Source organism: Entelurus aequoreus, linkage group LG04, assembly GCF_033978785.1.
Source record: "Entelurus aequoreus isolate RoL-2023_Sb linkage group LG04, RoL_Eaeq_v1.1, whole genome shotgun sequence".
NCBI lineage: Eukaryota > Metazoa > Chordata > Actinopteri > Syngnathiformes > Syngnathidae > Entelurus > Entelurus aequoreus.
Window position 1 is genome coordinate 35,907,784 of NC_084734.1, and position 22,946 is coordinate 35,930,729.

The following is a 22,946-nucleotide window of genomic DNA, read 5'->3' on the forward strand; positions in this document are numbered from 1 at the left end:
TCATATTGACGATTTAAATGACAAGGGCGCAAAATAACTTTTTACTATTTTAGACACATTTGAACTGTCTCAACATGTGAAAGAGGCTACACATTATAAGGGACACACCCTGGACCTGATTATCACAAAAGGTCTCAATGTTTCTGATGTTCTTGTGATTGATCCTTCATTGTCTGATCATTTCTGTGTTTTCTTTAATATTTCTGTAATTCCGGACACACAAACAGAATCAAAGAATGTCAAAAAGCGGTACATAAATGAACATGCTAATGTCCTCTTTAAAAACGCCATCTCCTCACTACCACCTCTAAACCCATGTCATGCTGATGATCTTGTAAGCAACTTTAATTCCAAAATTGTGAATATCATAGATATCATTGCACCTGTTACAGTTAAAACGATTTCTGGCAAGCAAAAGGCACCCTGGAGAAAATCTGCTGCTGTAACAGCCCAGAGAAGAGAGTGCAGGAAGGCTGAACGAATCTGGCGGAATACAAAACTTCATATTCACCATGACATCTATAAAGAGAGCCTCCAGGCCTACAATTTAGTCTTAAAAAGTGCTAGAGAAACATTCTTCTCCAATATCATAAACAGCAACACAAATAAGGCCAAAACCCTATTCACAATCGTTGACAGACTGACTAAACCCCCAACACAAATACCAGCCGAACTCCATTCCACGCAGAAATGCAATGACTTTGCATTCTTTTATACTGATAAAATTGAAGGCATCAGACGCACCATCAATATCTCAAGTAAAAAAGTTGGATCACCACCCCATTTAGGCAAAAGTAACACAGCAATGATGGCAAGCTTTAATGCCATAGACTCTAAAACTCTAGTGGAAACGGTGACAGCTCTAAAGTCATCCACCTGCTGCCTTGATGTTTTACCTACCAACTTCTTTAAGAATGTTTTTGACTGCCTATCAACAGACATCTTGCAAATAGTTAATAATTCTATTAAATCGGGCAATTTCCCGAAGGCTTTCAAAACTGCAGTCATTAAACCTCTTCTAAAAAAGCAGAGCCTAGATGCCTCTGTTATCAACAACTACAGACCAATTTCAAATCTACCATTCATAAGTAAAATAATTGAGAAAGTTGTCCTCCAACAACTAAATCACTTCTTGGCTTCTACTGGCTGCCACAACAACTTCCAGTCAGGATTTCGACCTCTTCATAGCACAGAGACGGCCCTTCTTAAAGTTATAAATGACATCCGTCTAAACACAGACTCTGGCAAAACTTCAGTATTAATGCTTTTGGACCTCAGTGCTGCATTTGACACTGTCGACCACTCAATACTTTTGGACAGGTTGGAAAACTGGGTGGGGATCTCAGGCACAGTTTTAAGCTGGTTCAAGTCATATCTACAAGATAGGAACTATTTTGTTTCCATTGGTGACTTTGTATCAGAACCAACCAACGTAACGTGTGGAGTCCCCCAAGGTTCAATCTTGGGGCCGACTTTATTTAACATCTATATGCTCCCACTAGGACAAATCATGCAAAATAATAACATTGACCATCATTGCTATGCCGATGACACCCAAATCTATGTAGCGCTATCACCAAATGACTATCGCCCCATAGATCTTCTGTGCCAGTGCATTGAGCAAGTCAAACACTGGATGTGCCAAAATTTCCTACAACTAAATGAAGATAAAACTGAGATAATTGTTTTTGGTGCTAAAAAAGAAAGGTTTAAAGTCATCCAACACCTTAAATCACTGTCCCTGAAAACCTCAAATAAAGCCAGAAATCTTGGGGTTATTTTAGATTCTGATTTACATTTCGACAGTCACATCAAATCAGTAACAAAATCGGCCTACTATCACCTCAAAAATGTAAAAAGACTTAGAGGGCTCATGTCAGCTCAAGACTTAGAAAAACTTGTACATGCCTTTATTACCAGTAGGCTAGACTATTGTAATGGTCTCCTTGCAGGTCTTCCCAAAAAAACTGTCAGGCAGCTACAGCTTGTTCAGAACGCTGCTGCTAGAGTTCTAACAAAGACCAAAAAATGTGAGCACATTACACCAATTCTTAAATCCTTACATTGGCTCCCTGTACATCAGAGAATAGATTTCAAAATCCTCCTGCTCACATATAAATCACTACATGGTCTAGGGCCCAAGTATATCACTGATATGCTCCCACTATATACGCCCTCTAGATCACTAAGATCTTCTGAGACCAATCTGTTAGCGGTTCCAAGAGTAAACTCAAATCAAGGGAGATCATCATTCAGTCACTATGCAACACATAGCTGGAATAAACTTCCTGAAGATGTCAGACTCTCCCCAACTCTCACTACTTTTAAAACTAGACTGAAGACTTTTATGTTCACCTTAGCTTTCAGCTAAATCTTTTAATCTTTTAACTTTTAACGTCTGCACTGTTTTTATTTTTATTTTTATTGTCTGCATTTTAATTTTGCTTTTATTTTCTTTCATTTCACTTTGTTGTCTGTGAAGCACTTTGAGTCTGCCTTGTGTATGAAAAGCGCTATACAAATAAAGTTGCCTTGCCTTTGCCTTGCCTAGATTAAGCAGAAAGAAGGCAGATGCTAACAACATTGAAGCTATATATGATGCAGAAGTATACAAACAGCTTGTCGATAGGGGTGGTCCTCTTAGTGACCCTAAAAACATCTCACTTACTTGGAACACCTATGGGGTACCTATTTTCAAATCTTCCAAGTTTTCAGTGTGGCCTTTTTAATGTATCGTCAATGAATTAAGCTTCATGGAACGCACAAAAAGAGAGAGTATGATATTTGCTGGACTTTGGTATGGGGATTCAAAACCATCCATGGTTACCGTATTTTTCGGACTATAAGTCGCAGTTTTTTTCATAGTTTGGCCAGGGGTGCAACTTATAGTCAGGAGCAACTTATGTGTGAAATTATTAACCCATTAGCGTAAAATATCAAATATTATTTAGCTCATTCACGTAAGAGACTAGACGTATAAGATTTCATGGGATTTAGCGATTAGGAGTGACGGATTGTTTGGTAAATGTATAGCATGTTCTATATGTTATAGTTATTTGAATGACTCTTACCATAATATGTTACGTTAACATACCAGGCACGTTCTCAGTTGGTTATTTATGCCTCATATAACGTACACTTATTCAGTCTGTTGTTCACTATTCTTTATTTATTTTAAATTGCCTTTCGAATGTCTATTCTTGGTGTTGGGTTTTATCAAATACATTTCCCCAAAAAATGCGACTTATACAGTATATGTTTTTTTCCTTCTTTATTATGCATTTTCTGTTGGTGTGACTTATACTCCGAAAAATACGGTACATTTTTGAGACCACTAAGTGACACACTGAGTAAGCTTGCAGACAATGGAATTATTGTGCAACCTGCAGAGTTGACATGTGAACCTTTTGTGTGTAAAGTGCTCACCATTGCTGGAACATGCGACTTGCCTGCTAAAGCATTAGTCCTTAATTCAGTGCATTACAATGGGAAATTTGGATGTCATAAATGCGAACAGCCAGGAAACCGGGGAAAGAGGATACACCCATGTATTTCCATTCCAACATAGAGATCCAAATGGGCCACTGCGCACCAATTAAAAGTTTGTACTGGATATGAAAAATCGCAAATGAAACCAAAACCATTGTCAAAGGGGTAAAGGGTCCCTGTTGCCTGAGCAAACTTAAAATGTATAACCTTATCAAAGGCACTGCCGTAGATTACACACACTCAGTCCTCCTCGAAGAAATGCGCCTTTTGAAGATGTTGTGGTTTTCTACAGTTTTCTCGTCAGCCATTTAGCATGGCAAAGAATACCAAAGAAATTGACAGGCGATTTCAGGAAGACTGTCCTCCATCCTCAACTACATAGCCTTGATCAGTGGCATCTCACAGAATGTTTTTTAAAGCATCAGAATACCGGGATCTTTTACTGTTCTATGGACCATGAATTGATTAACGTGGACCCCGACTTAAAAAAGTAGAAAAACTTATTCGGGTGTTACCATTTAGTGGTCAATTGTACGGAATATGTACTGTACTGTGCAATCTACTAATAAAAGTCTCAATCAATCAATCAATCAAAAAACGGTTATTTTCCGTGGAATTCTTGCAACAATGTACTACAACCACTTCCTTCTACTAAGTGAAGCCATTTTCATTTTGTTGATGGACTCTATATCGGTTGAACAGATCCATCATGCAGAAAAACTATTGTGGAATGTTTGTTCTCAAATGGTTACACTCTATGGTGAGCGGTACGAAACTGCAAATGTACACCTTCTTGTGCACCTGGCAGACAATGTCAGGGCCCTTGGTCCATTATGTACTCATTCATGTTTCCACTTTGAAGACAAACATGGATATTTGTTAAGGCTCATACATGGTACTCAAAATATACCTATGCAGATGGTAAATGCAGTCTAACTTGTGCAGTCTATTCCTATTATTTCACAAACTATTAACCCAGGGAATGTCATAGCTGAATTTTACAGACATATGACTAAAGATGATAGTTTCTGTCAGGAAAACAAAGATTTGTCTAGGATTAAACTATATGGAGCATCTAGTGAACTTCCATAGGACACAGTTCACCTCTCTGCATTGCAAATACTGTACATGCTGGTCACTGCATCAATTCTGGAACAGTAGGCATCTTTCACAGGGCACACGTTAAGAGAAATTATCTCACATCAAAACACTATGATAAAGGTAATAGAAGAAACAATTTTACAGTTTTTTTTTCAAATGACAGACAAACAAAGTATGAACAGATTGATTTCTTCTTTACCATAGCACAATCATGTGCCAAATGGGCCCCCGTTCGTGAATTTAAACATGCAGGTTTTTCTTTGCTGCAAGATAGTGTAACAAATGGTACATGCAGTCATGTTATTCCCCTATTGGAAACCTCTGCCAGTACAGTAGTATCCTTGGATGACATATTGGGTAAAGTTGTTTTCCTTGACTTCACATCTATGCCTGGCATTGTGTTTGCAGTTCATTTCACAAACACACTTGAAAAGTTTTAACTAATTAAGAACAGAACTGGCCTAAGAAGCCACAAATCAAATATTTGATCATTGTTATAAATGCTTTGAAAATACCAGAGGTGTGGACTCGAGTCACATGACTTGGACTCGAGTCAGACTCGAGTCATGAATTTGATGACTTTGGACTCGACTTGACAAAATGTAAAGAGACTTGCAACTCGACTTAGACTTTAACATCAATGACTTGTGACTTCACTTGGACTTGAGCCTTTTGACTTGACATGACTTGCTACTTTCCCCAAAACCCAAAGATTAAAAAGTTATTTGGGAGCGCGCCGCTCCGTATTTTTCCTTTTCTTCGTCTGTGTCTATCAGCGTGTTGTTCCTGTCAGCTGGTGTGCTCTCAGTACAACAGCCAATCAAATTAGATCTACGCTGTTTTCATCACACAGCTCTCATCCAATCAAATTGCAGGACAACCAATGAAGAAAAATTGTCAAACAATGCGGCAGTGAGAAATAATTATGCCAAAGTTAATTTCGTTCGGGTATTAAAACTACGACTCGGTCAACAAAAAAAGAATAGCCCTATGCAAATCACGCAGTTCGAATATTATAGACGGAGACGTAACAACTTCCAACTTCGTTCGACATTTGAAGATGCACAAAGAAGGGTACGTTTTGAATGTAAGCTAACGTTTATTGGCTAAGTAACGTGACTTTTATTTGCTGTGTAGTTAAATCAGTGAGGCTGTAAACTCACTGCTAACGTTATAACCATAGACATCTTATAAGGGTACGCAGCATGGAGCGCTACTGCCTACAGGCGCAGACGAGATGCGGGGCCGCCATCTTGGAGTGGTGATCCGCTCCACTAGTGCAATTCATTTGGCAGGAGCAATGAACTGTCAGCGCATTTAATTCATCTTACCTCACTGAATACCACTGATTTTCACGCGCTTTTTTGTCATACGTGTAGCTATGATAAAGGACACATGTTTTGGCGTGTTTTATTATTCATAGTTTGCTTAACAGTAATATAATATTCTTATACGCTATAAGTGACCAGACGTCCGAGATCAAAACTGGGAATATCATCCCCAGAGAAAGGGGAAAAAAACGGTCAGCTATTTTTAAATTGAAGAAACAATATGATTAGGTTATATATACATGTGTATATCCTACATAAACAATGTATGAATACATTAGATATCTATATATCTTATGGACTGTATCTCTGTTGCTGCAGCAGCAGAGAGTTTATTCTGTCTTGACACTTTGTATTGATATTTTGTATTACATTCTTCCCTTAAATGATCATGTTTACAGTGATTGTTATATATGTATTTTTTATGTATGTCGCTTTGGATAAAAGCGTCTGCCAAATACTTAAACATATATAAACACCTGAAAGTCTTTATATCAGCTAAAACCACCAATCTGTTTCACTGGATTCAGAATAAAACCAAATGCTGTCTTACCCAACAATGTTAGTATTTGAATATTGTTACTTGAAGACTTATTCCTGGTTACAATTATACTGTTAAGAAAGTATTGTCTTATATTTTGCCTAAAATGAGAATGCATCATAATCAGTGGCGGCTGGTGAATTTTGTTTTAGGTGGGGCTGAAAGTTTGTAAACCAAACCCCTTTAGGGGCGTCATCCTCCCCCAGAAGATTTCTTTGTGATTTTCACATACAAATATTGAAGATCTTTGCTCCTTCTCAACTCTGTGGTAATGTTATTTTCATAAAATACAATCAATAGTACATTAATGTTAAATCTTACTTGTGAAAAGTAATCCCCTGATTCCTATTTTCAACATTCCGCTCATTTGAGCAGGAAAACGCTGAACACCAGCCCGGCATCTTTGTTTTCTACCTGTCAACTGTCAGTTTAGGATACTCGCCGGCTCCTCATCACCACTTCAAGATGCAAATTGCTCGCGTCACAGCAACCAATGCTGCGTCTACTTATGAGATGTCTGTGGTTATAACGTCATTGCAAACACGGCAATCTGTTGCGTCCACTGCAGTTCGCTACCTTATTCATACTTTTTGTCAAGTGATTTTTTTTAAGCAGGGTTGCATGAGGTACCTAACACATAACGTTACGTTAGTCAATGTATCACACACAATAACGTAACGTTAGACGGCGGTCAGCAGCACCGCATATTTTAGCCACCTACAAAAAGACAAACATAGTCAAATAAAGGTCAGTTAAAATGTATACTATATTAAGAATATGTGTACATATTGCATAGGGCCCTGACATCTAAAAAGTACAACTCTGTTCATTGTTATGTTCATGTATTTGTTATGTTTTTCATGTGTACGCACACATCAACACACATACAGTATGAGATGAGATCAATGAGATAAGGTAAGAACAGAATAGAAACTGCAGTGGAACTAGTTACAATGCAATATGCCATGGACATACAATGTTAACACTTTTGTACAAATAAGTACAGTTGCACTTGTTTTTGCAAATGTGTTTATTCGGTAAAGGAATGAGTTAAATGTTTAAAATTGTTTACACTATTAAAATGACTGGTTAAAGGCCTACTGAAACCCACTACTACCGACCACGCAGTCTGATAGTTTATATATCAATGATGAAATCTTAACATTGCAACACATGCCAATACGGCTGGGTTAACTTATAAAGTGACATTTAAAACTTCCCGGGAAATATCCGGCTGAAACGTCGCGGTATGATGACGTATGCGCGTGACGAAGTCAGAGTAACAGAAGTTATGGTACCCGTAGAATCCTATACAAAAAGCTCTGTTTTCATTTCATAATTCCACAGTATTCTGGACATCTTTTGCAATTTGTTTAATGAACAATGAAGGCTGCAAAGAAGACAGTTGTAGGTGGGATCGGTGTATTAGCAGCGGACTACAGCAACACAACCAGGAGGACTTTGTTGGAGCGCTAGCCGCGCTAGCCGGCGACCTCACCTTGACTTCCTACGTCTCCGGGCCGCCAAACGCATCGGGTGAAGTCCTTCGTCCTTCTGCCGATCGCTGGAACGCAGGTGAGCACGGGTGTTGATGAGTAGATGAGGGCTGGCTGGCGTAGGTGGAGAGCTAATGTTTTTAGCATAGCTCTGTGAGGTCCCGTTGCTAAGTTAGCTTCAATGGTGTCGTTAGCACAGCATTGTTAACCTTCGCCAGCCTGGAAAGCATTAACCGTGTATTTACATGTCCACGGTTTAATAGTATTGTTGATTTTCTATCTATCCTTCCAGTCAGGGGTTTATTTTATTGTTTCTATATGCAGTTAAAGCACGATGCTATCACGTTAGCTCGTAGCTAAAGCATTTCGCCGATGTATTGTCGTGGAGATAAAAGGCACTGAATGTCCATTTCGCGTTCTCGACTCTCATTTTCAAGAGGATATAGTATCCGAGGTGGTTTAAAATACAAATCTGTGATCTACAATAGAAAAAGGAGAGTGTGGAATCCAATGAGCCAGCTTGTACCTAAGTTACGGTCAGAGCGAAAAAAGATACGTCCATCGCTGCCTCTCAAGTCATTCACTGTAACGTTCCTCATCTACGAATCTTTCATCCTGGCTCAAATTAATGGGGTAATCATCACTTTCTCGGTCCGAATCTCTCTCGCTCCATTGTAAACAATGGGGAATTGTGAGGAATACTAGCTCCTGTGACGTCACGCTACTTCCGGTACAGGCAAGGCTTTTTTTTTATCAGCGAGCAAAAGTTGCGAACTTTATCGTCGATTTTCTCTACTAAATCCTTTCAGCAAAAATATGGCAATATCGCGAAATGATCAAGTATGACACATAGAATGGATCTGCTATTCCCGTTTAAATAAAAAACAATAATTTCAGTAGGCCTTTAATAGTGCTATTATGAATTGCAATGTCAGTACTATTTTTTTTCCTGCTATTACAAATGCACTTGTTTTAATAAATAAATACAACGTTTTAAAAGCATACACAATCCGTGTAGAAAATATTAGTCTGTGGTTAAAAGGACTTGAAAGGACTCGAAACTCAAAATGCATGACTTGTGACTTGACTTGAGACTTTCCAGTCTTGACTTTGGACTTGACTCGGGACTTGCCTGTCTTGACTCGGGACTTGACTCGAGACTTGAGGGCAAAGACTTGAGACTTACTTGTGACTTGCAAAGCAATGACTTGGTCCCACCTCTGGAAAATACACACCGATGTGATGTTGCCGTGGATGCTGTAAAAGTCTGTAAATATGTACTGTATACGGAGTATCATTTTTGATTAAGTTTTTGCATTGTCTGTAATATTTCAGTGGCCAATATATTAAATGTACTTTTTAAAAAAAAACACTGTCTTTTTTTATGAATATTTAAGCCTACTACACTACTGTATTTTAATATTAGTCTTTATCATGGTGGTTGGAGAGCCAAATGTTTTCTGAAGTGGTACTTTGTGAAAAGAGTTTGAGAACCATTGCTCTAGAACGTTCACAAATATTAAAAGGTCTTAAAAAGTGTCTTGTGATCATATCAGTATTGTTTGGGTTCAGTTTTAAATCTCACAATTGTAGTCACTGAGTTACTGTACATGGCGTGTGTATAAGAAATCAACAAATTAAGTAGAACATTATGTAAATAAACCATATTACAAACCATATATTCATATTGCCTGAATTAATTATTTTCTTCAAATGTTTGCATGAGATAAACTGGAGTATGATTGAGGTATAATTAAATTGTGCGAATTAAAATTTAGTTTAAATTTATTTTTCCCAAGATAGAAAAGAGGCATATCTGACAACTCAAATGGTGAGCAGTGAGAGACAAAACCAAGTATATCTCTCACTGAGACATCATTGAGACATATTGAAACCAATACTCATCAATTTTCTTTTTGCCGAAATAGAAAAGAGACATCTGAGAACTCAAACAGTGAGTAGTGAGAAACAAAACCATGTATATCTCTCACTGAGACATAATTGAGACATATTGGAGACCAGCTCATTCATCTGTCATTTTGGTCTTAGTTGAAATCGGGAAAAGAGATAACTGTGAGACAACTTTGAGATCTCTCACAGTGCTCACTGTGAGCCTTATTTCTCAGGAGATACATCTGAGAAGAATGAGAAAACTACTTTGGTCTCGATTAGTGCTCTTTTATGTCTAGGAGATGTATATAAGACATACATGAGATCTCATCTTCAATTTTGCTTTGCTATGGGTATATAGAGTACAGTGTGAACCGACCAGTATTCTTATGTCCATAACTAAATGGTTAAAATGAGTAACTGTGTTTATTGATTTAAAATTGAAGTTAATATGGTACCATATGGAAGAGAACTAAGAGTAAAAAGAGTATTCTAACTGATTACATTCTGTACTGCTATGTGCAGATTGTTTTTTTGTATGATCCTGAAGTCTGGTTCCAAACTGGACTTGAGTTATGATGGCGAGCCAGTCCCAGTGAGTGAGAGTCTGCGGAGAGGGAGCGTTTGGATGTGGTGTGGCCAGCTGCATCGGTCTCCACACTCTGCAGCGACCTATAACTGAACTGATTCACCATCAGAGTCGCAAGTATCGAACCGAATCAGTATGGGATAACGGATTACAATAGAACTAAGGATTCCCAACCAAGGAATATAGACAGTGTTCAATTCATTACTACCCGGGTAGAATTTACTTTTTGAAAGGACATTTCTTCTATTTTGCTACTTTTGAATTTTTGCAACAGAGCTCTATTTTTATTTATTTTGGGGGGGGTATTTTCAATTTAAAAAGCACACTGTTCATGTGTTATTGTTTATTATTGTGTAATAAATTTGCCAGCAGTTGTTCTGTGGTCCACTAAGTACGTAACGTCTCATTGCGAGTCTCTCAATTATACAGCCAAGTACCTAGTAATCTTAATTGTTGTACTAACCTGCTATCCTACAGTAGGGGTGCTACAGAAGCTATCCCCAGAGAATTGTAGCAAGCTACACCACTAGCTACACAGCAAAAGTAGCTTGCTACATAAACACTACAGTATATAACAGTGGCGGGCCGTGCGTTTCCCACCTAGGCCTTCAGTGATGTCCGACTTCAATGATTACCTCTCAAAATACCATAATTTATGTCACCACATGACCATTGCTGGAGAAATACTATACAGGAACACATTTACGCACTACTGGGAATTGAATTACCACCAACAGTGTACATAACGGGTTATTTTCTGGCACATTTAAAAATCAATAAACCCACATCAGCAATTAAAACATATCTTATGTGGGGTACTGTCAAAATTAAAATTGCAAAAAACATATTAAACGTGAAAAAATTAAGAAATAAAATACCTGAACTCTCATTTCATCATTGGGACAGCTGAGCTAGCTTCCGGGGTTGGCCGACATCGTCTCACAAGATGTAGTTTCTCTTTAAATGTCCTTCTTGAAAATGGCTTTGCAAATATATGTGTTGTCTTGTCTAAACATAAAAAATGCAGACGAGGCGTGTTGGCGGAGTTCTTAAAGTTTACTCCACAGCGTGCTCGTCAATAACATCCAGGTGCCGGCATGTCTACATTCAACAACCTAAACGGGGCTACTGCGCATGCTCTTCACTACTGTGGCATGTTTGGTAATGGTGTTCTTATGTTACCTACCTCATAACATCACAATATATATCTGCCTTAGGCCATCTCTAGAAGGCCTTACTGACAACAACTCGTGATCTGATTGGTTAGCGCAACTGTCTGTCAAATGTTTGTGTCTGTTCACTTACAGTGCACAGATGCCTGCATTGTTGATTCTGGAGGCTCTGGGCAGATTTGGTACAGCATGGCAACATATGCTAGCTGAATTCTGATTGGATAAAAAACTCTATAACCTAAAAAAAAATAGCACTGCAAAGAGCATAATATGACATGAAGAGAATATGAATACTTTTAGATATTTAGGGAAAGTAAATAAAACAATACTTTTATCTTTAATTATGATCATGATTTCTGGTTATGTTGGGCCAGCAGAGAAGGCCTTGCTGGCCCTGACGGCACACCACTGGTATATAACTACTATATATTTTTTTCGTTAACTTAATGTACACCTTTACAACAAACATAAGAGCAGAGAATAAATACTCAGTTTGATTGTTTATTATAACAAACACAAACTGGAATCATGCCATCTGTCTGGCTTTTTAACATATTAACATGTCTTTTAACTTGCAAAGTTGCGCTACCATGTACGAAATGAGGGGGAAGATACTGAGAAAAAAAAATCAAATGAAGGCATTAAAACAATAATAATACCATCAAATAAACACCAACAGATGTACAGAACTCTCTATTGGAATGGAGACGTTTCAGCACAGGATACATGATTGTTTCAACAGAAACCACAGTTGCACAATGACAACCTGGTCAAAGGAAAAACAAGTGCAAAACATTTGCCTCACACAACAGACATTAACAAACTCCATTTGTACATGAACAGAAATGAATAAAGTAAACATATCTATGTGCCAGGACTGGGATCCTATGTGACTTTTATACCGGTGTTAACTAAGCAGTATGGGGTAATCGGCATTGACACGTTCTCATCGCCCCCCTACTCCCTGCTGGTTTGATCACACAGCTGTTTGTCAGCCAGAACAAAACAAATTGTTTATAAAATGTTAAAAAAATGTTTTAATTAAATACAATTACCGACAAATGGCCTATTGATGCACTCTGGAAGAAACATAGTTGTTTAAACAAGACTCTTGCCTCATGTGGTTTTTGCCACAGCTGCGGGAAATCTGTTTTGATTTTGCTTCCTGGATTTAAAGCGTCATGACTTGCCCTATCTTGCCTCTAATTGGCCCTGACCTTAGCTAATGGTGACATACCTTACGTCATGGATTTTCTCATACGATTCTCTGTATTTTTTTTCTCCTGGGAGAGACAAGCAGCAGCAGTGATGGATGGATGAATTTGCAGTCCATTCTCATTATTTGGATGCTACCTTATTACATGGGTCTAAAAAAAGCTAAGGTACTGTAATCCCTGCTTCCTCAAAAAGTAGCAAAGCTACCGCTACGCTACTCAGAAATGTAGTTTATCTACATAGCTTGGCTGCATGTAGCTCGTTACCGCCCATCACTGCTGTTAGAATGTGTTTGTGAACTGGAGTCAATGTTACTAGTGCCCAACTGTCTTGCCAAAACAGCTGATTATTTATTCAAAATGTTATCTTTTTTTTTGGACCACCTATTGCGAGGCAAAGACTCACATAAAATACTACAATTTGTATTTATTCACAATGAATCAAGATTCTGTCTTATTTGGGTCATATTATGATTTTTTTGTCTACATTTAAAACACATTATCGTGGGCTACATAACATGTAATGGTAGTTCTTTGGTCAACATTTTGCATAGATTTTGTTTTACAGCTGCTTTCTGTCCATCTCTTCATGATGTGCCATTTTTCGGGCGGTCTTAGTTACATGCCTCCACTTTGACAGCGTCTTCTCCCCGCAATCTTTGTTGTCTCCCCGCAATCTTTGTTGTAGTTTTTAGCGCTTCCTTAGCGGGTCTACTGACAGATTTAAGTTAGAACTATATGCTACTTTTGTATTAAAAGTGGCAACAGAGGAGGATGCATGTGCATGTATGAGACGGTCTGCCCCACAGTAAGAAGATAACAAAAAGAAGGAACTTATTGACTACAGCGTCGGACTCCAATGGCGGATTTGCACAGAGCTCTTCGGGTAAAACTTTATCATATATGGATAATCCTCTGACATCACCAATGGGGAAAAACTGTCGTATGCTGGCATGTCTTTAAGTTTTTGCGATTCCAATGATGCAGAGGACCTCAGGCAGCATGCAGGGGAGAATATTTCTTTACTTCAAGACACAAGGCAATGTGACACAAACTGGTGCTAGCTAAGCTAGCAGGGAGAGTTGCAGCAGTTTGTATACAAATTGTTGCACCTCCAGTCACCAGTCCGTAAAGCTGCTCAAGTTTGCGGACAACACTACCCTCATCAGGCTCATCTCGGATGGCGACAAATTCGTCTACAGGAGAGAGGTGGACCGGCTGGTGTCCTGGTGCAGCCTCAACAACCTGGAGCTGAACGCCCAGAAAACAGTGGAGATGATCTTGGACTTCAGGAAAGTCAAAGCCCCACCATCCCCCCTCACCCTGATTGACTCTCCCATCCCCGTCTCCATTGTGGACTCCATCCGTTTCTTGAGCACCACCATCACCCAGGACCTCAAGTGGGAGCCGACCATCAGCTCCCTCATCAAGAAGGCCCAGCAGAGGATATACTTCTTGCGGCAGCTGAAGAAACTTAAGGTGCCGACCGAGATGCTGGTGCAGTTTTACTCAGCCATCATCGAGTCCATACTCACCTCCTCCATCACCGTGTGGTTCCCCGGCGCCACAGTCCGGGACAAGCATAGACTGCAGCGCATCGTACGTGCTGCTGAGAAGGTTATTGGCTGCAAACTCATATCCCTCCAGGACCTGTTCTCTTCCAGGACCAGGAGGCGTGTGGGTCGGATCACAGCTGACTCTTCTCACCCTGGACACAAACTATTCTCCCCTCTCCCTTCAGGCAGGAGACTACGGTCCATCCAGACCCACACCTCCCGCCACCTGAAGAGTTTTTTTCCCCTCGGCCATCAGGCACATGAACAATAACAAGATCTGATAGCTCAGTTTATAGCTCATGTTATTCTATTCTGTGGTATAAGTGTTTTATGTTGCACGATTGCACCAAGTAAAATTCCTAGTTTGTGAACCCGCTGTATCGATCTGTTGTGGTAAAGAAGGAGCTGAGCCGTAAGGCAAAGCTCTCGTGCAGTGAGGTTCATGGCTGGTGAGGCACTGACTTAATCACAGTCAGATTTACAAACATATGAACATATGAAATCCTTGCTGCAGTCTGCAGGTGTACCTAATGTTGTGGCCCTGCGGTCATTCACAACTCCTCCAACATGAACATTATTGTTTTTGCACTTTTTGGCTTCTTATTAAATAACTTTTTTAAATAGTGTAACCGAGGGTTTATAAATGTCACCTATACTGTATGAAACTACAAAATAATAAACACGGAGGCTGCAGTTTATACGAGGACCACTTTATTTACCTTCTTTCAAAGACCTCCGCTCCACTCCAACGTGTCATCACTTTCGGTCTTAGCGCCTTCAAAATAAGAGCACAAGGCATATACTGTATAACAGCGTAACATCACAAAGAGGAAAGCCCATAAAAATAGGTTACAATAGATTCAAGCTTGCACGTGGAAAGTTTAAGTGTGGGCTTTAGTTGATATAACATGCCGTAGAAACCCCCCCACCCCCCGTTTTCTACGGCGGGGGTGCATTAACCGGCACAAGGAGGCGGGATTACTGCGAGGCAAGCCTCAGCCAGTGTGTCTTCGCAGCAGTTTTATGATTGCTCAGCACAAGAAATACTTACACACATACAGTTGTTGACAAAATACACTGTTCATTATATACCTCAGCTAACTAAACTATGGAAATGTATAATATAATTCATATAGCAATACGGTCTCACTGCACGGCAGGCCAGCAGTTAACCGAGTCATTGCGCAATCCACGTTGAGGCTCAACGCAGTGACGTGCCTCAACTGGCTGCTGATCACCGCACCGTCTCTTCTCAGTATTTGAACGGCAAATGTGAAAATTCAGCGATTTTGAATAAAAAATAATCTAAAACTGTTGAAGTTAAATGGAAAATAACTTTATAGTATAATCACTGGATACATATAACAATTTAACACATTTTTTTCTTTTTACATTTTTTTTCTTTCCATGATGGCAGGTGAGGCCCCGCCTCCGACCTCGGATAAGCGGAAGAAGATGGATGGATTGATGGTGATTATGGACGGATACAGGTGAAGACGCTAATCAACAAACAGAAAGCAAGCTAATTGGTCACCTCGTAACAACAAAACGAAACCAAGGGAGCAAAGGAGCATTGACAAACATAACTGGTCACTAAACTAAGGAGTATAATACACAGACTCTAACATAGAATGAGTTAGACTTAGACACACTTTAATGATCCACAAGGGAAATTGTTCAACACAGTAGCTCAGTTACAATGATGTAAACTGTGTAAGGATGGAAAGGACAATGCAGGTATAAATAGACTAAATATAGCAATATAAAATCTAACATATATACATAATATGTGTACAGTATATTATATATACAGATATATTATATTATGTCTATAACATATATACAATATATACCAATGACCATGTACAATATTACAGTATATGTGACAGCAGCAGCATAAAATAGAGTAGATCCAGCAGAAAATAGAAAATAGACATTAAAAACAAAGAGAAGTAGCTGACATGTCAGGTATCAGCTAATAGGCAGATATCATCTATTGCTGTATGGGGAGTGATTCTACAGCTGGATGGAGTGCGGAATGAAGGAGTTCTTAAATCGCACAGTGCGGGAAGGAAGCTGAAGGAGCCTGTTGGAGTATGAGCTCTGCTGTCCCTTAATTGTCAGATGGAGTGGGTGGGCAGGATTGTCCCTGATGGCGAGCAGTTTGTCCAGTGTCCTCCTGTCCCTCACTGACACAAACGCCTCCAACTGCATGCCAATAGTTTGGCCGGCTTTTCGGATCAGTTTATCAATCCGGTTTGAGTCCCTTTTGCTGGTGCTGCTCCCCCAACAAACCACTGCAAAGTACAGTGCACTGGCCACAACAGACTGATAAAATATCTCCAACAGCTTGCTGCACACATTAAAGGACCTAAGCTTCCTCAGGAAAAAGAGTCTGCTCATGCATTTCCTGTAAACAGCTTTGCAGTTGTCCTTCCAGTCCCGTCTGCTGTTCAAATGGACTTCCAGGTACTTATACTGCTCTACTACTGCCACCTCCCGGCCCTGGATCTTGATGGGCTCCACCGGGGTCGCTCTCTTCCTGAAGTTGATGACCAGCTCCTTGGTCTTGTCCACATTAAGGACCAGATGGTTCGCCTGAGACCACTCCACAAAGTCAGCGATCAGTATCCTGTACTACAATTCCTGTCCCTCTCCAATACACCCGACCGCAGCAGAGTCATCAGACAATTCATAACAAAAACATCACAAATATGGAAAATTCCAAACAGATCATTTGGCGGAAATATGGAAGAAGGTTAAGGTTGTTTTATAAATATCTTTTTGCAATGCCTTCACAGTTAAATTTCAAATTTTACAGGGCTTATGCAGATCCCAAATACACATAAGCCGGTACCATCAGGTAAAGAATGTTGGTTTTGCATCATAGGTCCCCTTTAAGTATGACACAACATCTGCAGCTGATAATTGCTGCAGGCCAAAATTGGCCTTAATGTCATAATTTGATGTCATCCGGCAGGCTGTACTTTTGGTGATGATCGACACAAAGCATCATGGGATGTGGGAGTAGAAAAAGACCACTTTAATGTTTAATGTTACGCTGCCTGCAAACACTCCTCTGCCTCCTTAGACAGACACTTACATGGATCATGACGAACACACACATGCACACACACTAACATTAAATACATATTTAGCCATGCACCACGCCACCCTCGCTCTGTCAGCACGCATAGTCACATTATTTACATTTCAAAGACACACACACGCACTTAAACGCACACAAGCACGTGCACACACGTGCACGCACACACACACACAAACACCCACACACACACACACACATACATACACACATTCTTGTATTTGTTACCTTGTTGAGACCTCCGAAAAATGCCTACTTCTTTATGACCACTCTTTCTAGATATATACATATTTGTATTTACAACATTAATAATATATACAGTACATACAATGCAGATATAAAAAAGGTAAGCTTTTAGTTAATTTTTATTTTTTTGAATTTTGCTTTTGAATCTTCATTATTTACTTTACATTATTTTATTCAAGCAGCACGGTGTTAGAGGGGTTAGTGCATCTGCCTCACAATACCAAGGTCCTGAGTAGTCCTGAGTTCAATCCCGGGCTCGGGATCTTTCTGTGTGGAGTTTGCATGTTCTCCCCGTGACTGCGTGGGTTCCCTCCGGGTACTCCGGCTTCCTCCCACCTACAAAGACATGCACCCGGGGATAGGCTGATTGGCAACACTAAATTGGCCCTAGTGTGTGAATGTGAGTGTGAATGTTGTCTGTCTATCTGTGTTGGCCCTGCGATGAGGTGGCGACTTGTCCAGGGTGTACCCCGCCTTCCGCCCGATTGTAGCTGAGATAGGTTCCAGCACCCCCCGCGACCCCGAAAGGAATAAGCGGTAGAAAATGGATGGATGGATGGATTATTTAATTCAAGTTATTACAGTATGTCTCTATATACATATTTATTTATTTAAAAAATAAAATAGAATTGACCAAAGGGGGCGCATTTCAATTTCTTACACACACTTGTTGTTTCATATGTTGACCAGAGGGGGATCACTTCAATTTCTTACACACACTTGTTATTTCATATGTTGACCAGAGGTGGAGCACTTTTAAAACCGATACACAGTCAATTTGAAAAATTCCTCCTATTTGGGACCACCCTAATTTTGATAGATTTCACCACCAGCGGTGCAAATGAAACATTCTCTATTAGATACAATGGTTTTCCGTATTGGGACCATTATTTATGTAATAACTTGTTCACCGGTCCTCATATGGAAGGTACTTTTCCTTGTTGATGTCTCAAGAAGGGTAGAAATACAAGAACACACACACACACACACACACACACACACACACACACACACACACACACACACACACACACACACACACACACACACACACACACACACACACACACACACAGTACTTCATGCAGAAAGCTTCCTGTTTTTTTTGTTTTTTTTCCAAATTCAACCAAAACATTTTAGCTATGTCTGCGTTGAAGAAGGACCTTCTTATTTACATCCAGCTGTACGGATAAATATGCAAGGTGTGTGCGTAAGTGCGTGTATGTGTTTCGTTTGTGTGTGTGTCGCTGATGCCCGCAGGAGGCCTTATCAGTCGTCTTCAGAGCGGCAGATAGCGCTTGCTGAAAAGAGTTGTGCAACACACACACACACACACACACACACACACACACACACACACACACACACACACACACACACACACACACACACACACACACACACACACACACACCTACTGTACAGGTTTGGCTCATTCACACACAAGATAGAGAAGATGTTGGCAATATCTGATAGAGAATGTCTGTCATTCTAAAAGTTTGCACATGTCACATGTAAGGAGGACAGGATCCAACTTAAATGCAGCAACTCAACGACTTAGCTTCTCAAACTTAATTTATGCTCTGCTATCTTAAAGAGGAACTGCACTTTTTTGGGAATTTTGCCTTTCGTTCACAATCCTTATGAGAGACAAGAAGACAATGTTTTTTGTTTTCATTCTAATTTGTAATAATCGACTCGTTCTAGGTGGCTAGCAACACTGCTAACAGGAACAATCCATTCTGACTGTAAACCACTTTGAAAATGTATCAAAAAACCGCCAAAAATACTTAATTTAAGTTTTGTAACCTGTATAATAATCAAGCTGTAGCGATATTGTTATTGTAAGAGCAAACAATGAGGAACTATTTTTCTAGCGTACTAACAAAATTGCCTTGCGACGGCATGCTACGTCGTTAGCCATAAGATAGCTTCTGGCTTTTGAGTTTGTAATACACAACTCAATGCCACAGAACAGACATATGTGCTGACTAAAATTATGAACAATCATATTACGGTATCTGTAAAGTGTTAGCCCACATTTCATGTTTTGTTTATGTGCATGTCGTTTTAATAACACGCATGATGTTCTGTATGTATCATGATCAATATTATAATGATTCACTCGATGGACAGTTGTCTGTTTGGCCCAGCTTCCTAGGGACATTTCCAGATGATTTTGGTTAAGCACATCATTTATGTTGGCATAGTTTGGCTCCAAGTTCCACATTGGCACAGAAAGTCATGACTCTTGCATTTCACCTTCTCTTCGTGCTCGCGTCTAGAAGCAGTAGTTCATCCTCTGTATTTTCAGGTTAAAAAAGATACAGCCGTGAATCCTCATTTGTCCAAAATTAGTTGTCTTTGTTGTTTGTTACCAAGTCTGCCATGATTTGAACACACACAAGGGTTTTGTATCCAAAAGTAGGAGCACACATTGTAACTGGATCTACGTTGCTTTGGAAACAGAAATAAATGCGCTGAGGAAATAAGTTCCGGCAATGCTTAAAATGACCAAAATACGGCAAATATTGTACATATTACATGTTGTTATGAATGTGTCTGTTACTACATTATATATATAGACTTGTAGTGTGTATATAAAACGTTGGAGGGTTTTGAAGTTGTTTTAGAGGGATTTGAAAGCTACTATGGTGACTCTCATTAGCTGCATCTGTCATAACGTGGACTAAGGGTTGTTTGTTTTCCCGAGATGCAATAACAGTTGGAGCGGACATGGCTTGAAGGTAAGGACATATTTATTTTTTACTATAACAAAAAGAACAAACTAAAGGCGCGCACAAGGCGTAGGTACAAACTTGACTATGAAACAAAAACTTGCACGTGGGCAAAAAACTAAGGACATGAACAAAAGTCGCTAACTGTGGCATGAATAGAAAAAACTTACTTGACATGGCATGAAGTGTGCAGAGGTGAACAGAGTGAATGTCGCCAGGCCCACCAACAGAAAAAGACAGGCTTTAAATAACAGTGACATGATTAGTGAAAACAGGTGCGTGACTCAAAACGTGAAACAGGTGCGTGACATGACAGGTGAAAACTAATGGGTTGCTATGGAAACAAAACAAGGGAGTGAACAACCAGGAACTAAGAAAGTGTCCAAAAAACAAAACAGCACATGGCCAAACAAAAACATGATCAACACAGACATGACAGCATCTTGCAAGAATTTATCATCTTTGGAATAAAAAAAAAAATCACGTGTGTTCTTGTCTATCATGATTGTGAGGCAACATCTAAGAATGCATTTAGCTCCCCTAAAACCCTTAAGTCGAGTTTTTTATTCAAACGTTCAACGCTTAAATTCTTCAACAGCTTCAGCCCTATCCATAGATATAACATTTTTAGATATTTGTAATGTTTTTTTTATGTTTTATGCGGTCCTTTTTATTATGGGAGAAACAGAAGTTATACAATATTTGCCAAAAATGAGTTGCTGAGTGGAGTACTTTGGATGAGGTAATGACAGTATTTAATGGGTTAATAATTCATAACAACACTGATTTTGATGTTTAATTTTTTTGGAACAATTACTTTCTTTTTTTTTAGAAAAACTCACATGATCCCTCCTTGCCAAAAAATGGACAAACTCATAAAAGTATTGTAAGTCATATATGATTAAAAACAAAAGCATACTTCAAACGTTTCAAATCTTCCAGCAGCTTGACATCTATTCCTAGATATTACGTTTTTATTATTATCTTTTCTTTTTCAGGGTCTTTCTATGTGGAGTTTGCATGTTCTCCTTAGGACTGCTGGGGTTCTCTCTGGGTACTCTGACTTCCTCCCACTTCTAAAGACATTCACCTGGGGATAGGCTGATTGGCAACACTAAATTGGCCCTTCTCTCTGGGTACTCCTGCTTCCTCCCACTTCAAAGACATGCACCTGGGGATAGGTTGATTGGCAACACTAAATTGGCCCTAGTATGTGAATGTGAGTGTGAATGTTGTCTGTCTATCTGTGTTGGCCCTGTGATGCGGTGGTGACTTGTCCAGGGTGTATCCCGCCTTCCGCCCAAGTGCAGCTGGGATAAGCTCCAGCCCCCCGGCCACCCTGAAAGGCACAATCGGTTGTAAATGGATGGATAGATGGAAGGTATCGGCACCCAGTTTTGCTGAAACTGTTTGTTTTAATGTAAAATACGTATAAGACTCCATGCATTTGAAGTTACATAACTACATAATCCTAATCCATAACTACTGTTCCTTCTTCAGTAACTTAACTTGTTGTTCACGTGGGCTCAATGAGACACCAATCTGGGGAAACCATTTTGAAATCCTCTTTAGTCTGATAAAGAAATGTGGGAAGTCAGTGTATTTCAGTGGCCCTAAAATCAATTTTGTCACCCAGCGTTGACTGCTACTATCTTTGAACACTTGGATCCAACGCACATGCAGTCAGAATGACTTTACTTTAATTGATCATTTCAATCTGTTATGGAACCGAAATTCTCTGTAACGGCCAGATGCAATACATCCTAACTTTCTGGGCAGCAAGTTGTGTCGTTGTGGCTTGTGCAGCCCTTTGAGACACTCGTGATTTAGGGCTATGTAAGTAAACTTGGATTGATTGATTGATTGATTGATTGAAGTTGTTAGCTGCAGTATTCGATTCAGTCAGACCCACGCTGACTATAGTCAACAACACACACATCCTTTTCTTTCTTCTCTTTCCCCTGCCCTTCCGTTATGTGTCACATTAATCTCTAACCTAGGGCATCAACCCTAGTACCAGGAGATGTACTAGGGTTAAATGATCAATACATCAATGACTGGTGGTCCCCAGCTGATGACCCAATTAGTCTCAAAGAGGTGTTCAGAGGAACACACTTGCACTAAGGCACAGCTGGAGGTGCGTCAGGTAGCAATGCCCAGAAGATAGACCATCAACCTGTATTTCTTAAGTTGAATCTGTTGGCAACCAGTGACTACTGTAAAAGTGCAGTTGGCATCCACAAGTGCATGGATAGCCACAAAAGACTGGATGACTGCAGGAATGTCTGCACCAGGGGTGGCAGGCTAGTTAACTTACCCACCAGTCCTTAAAGGGACACCCTAAACTGACTATGAAGACACATACAAGAAAACAACTCGATGGCTCTCTGAGAGGCGGGTGGAAGGGCCAAATTTGACAGAGTCCTTGGTAATGACCGGAACAAACACAAGCAACAATTTTAAGAAGGTGCAAGTGCGGA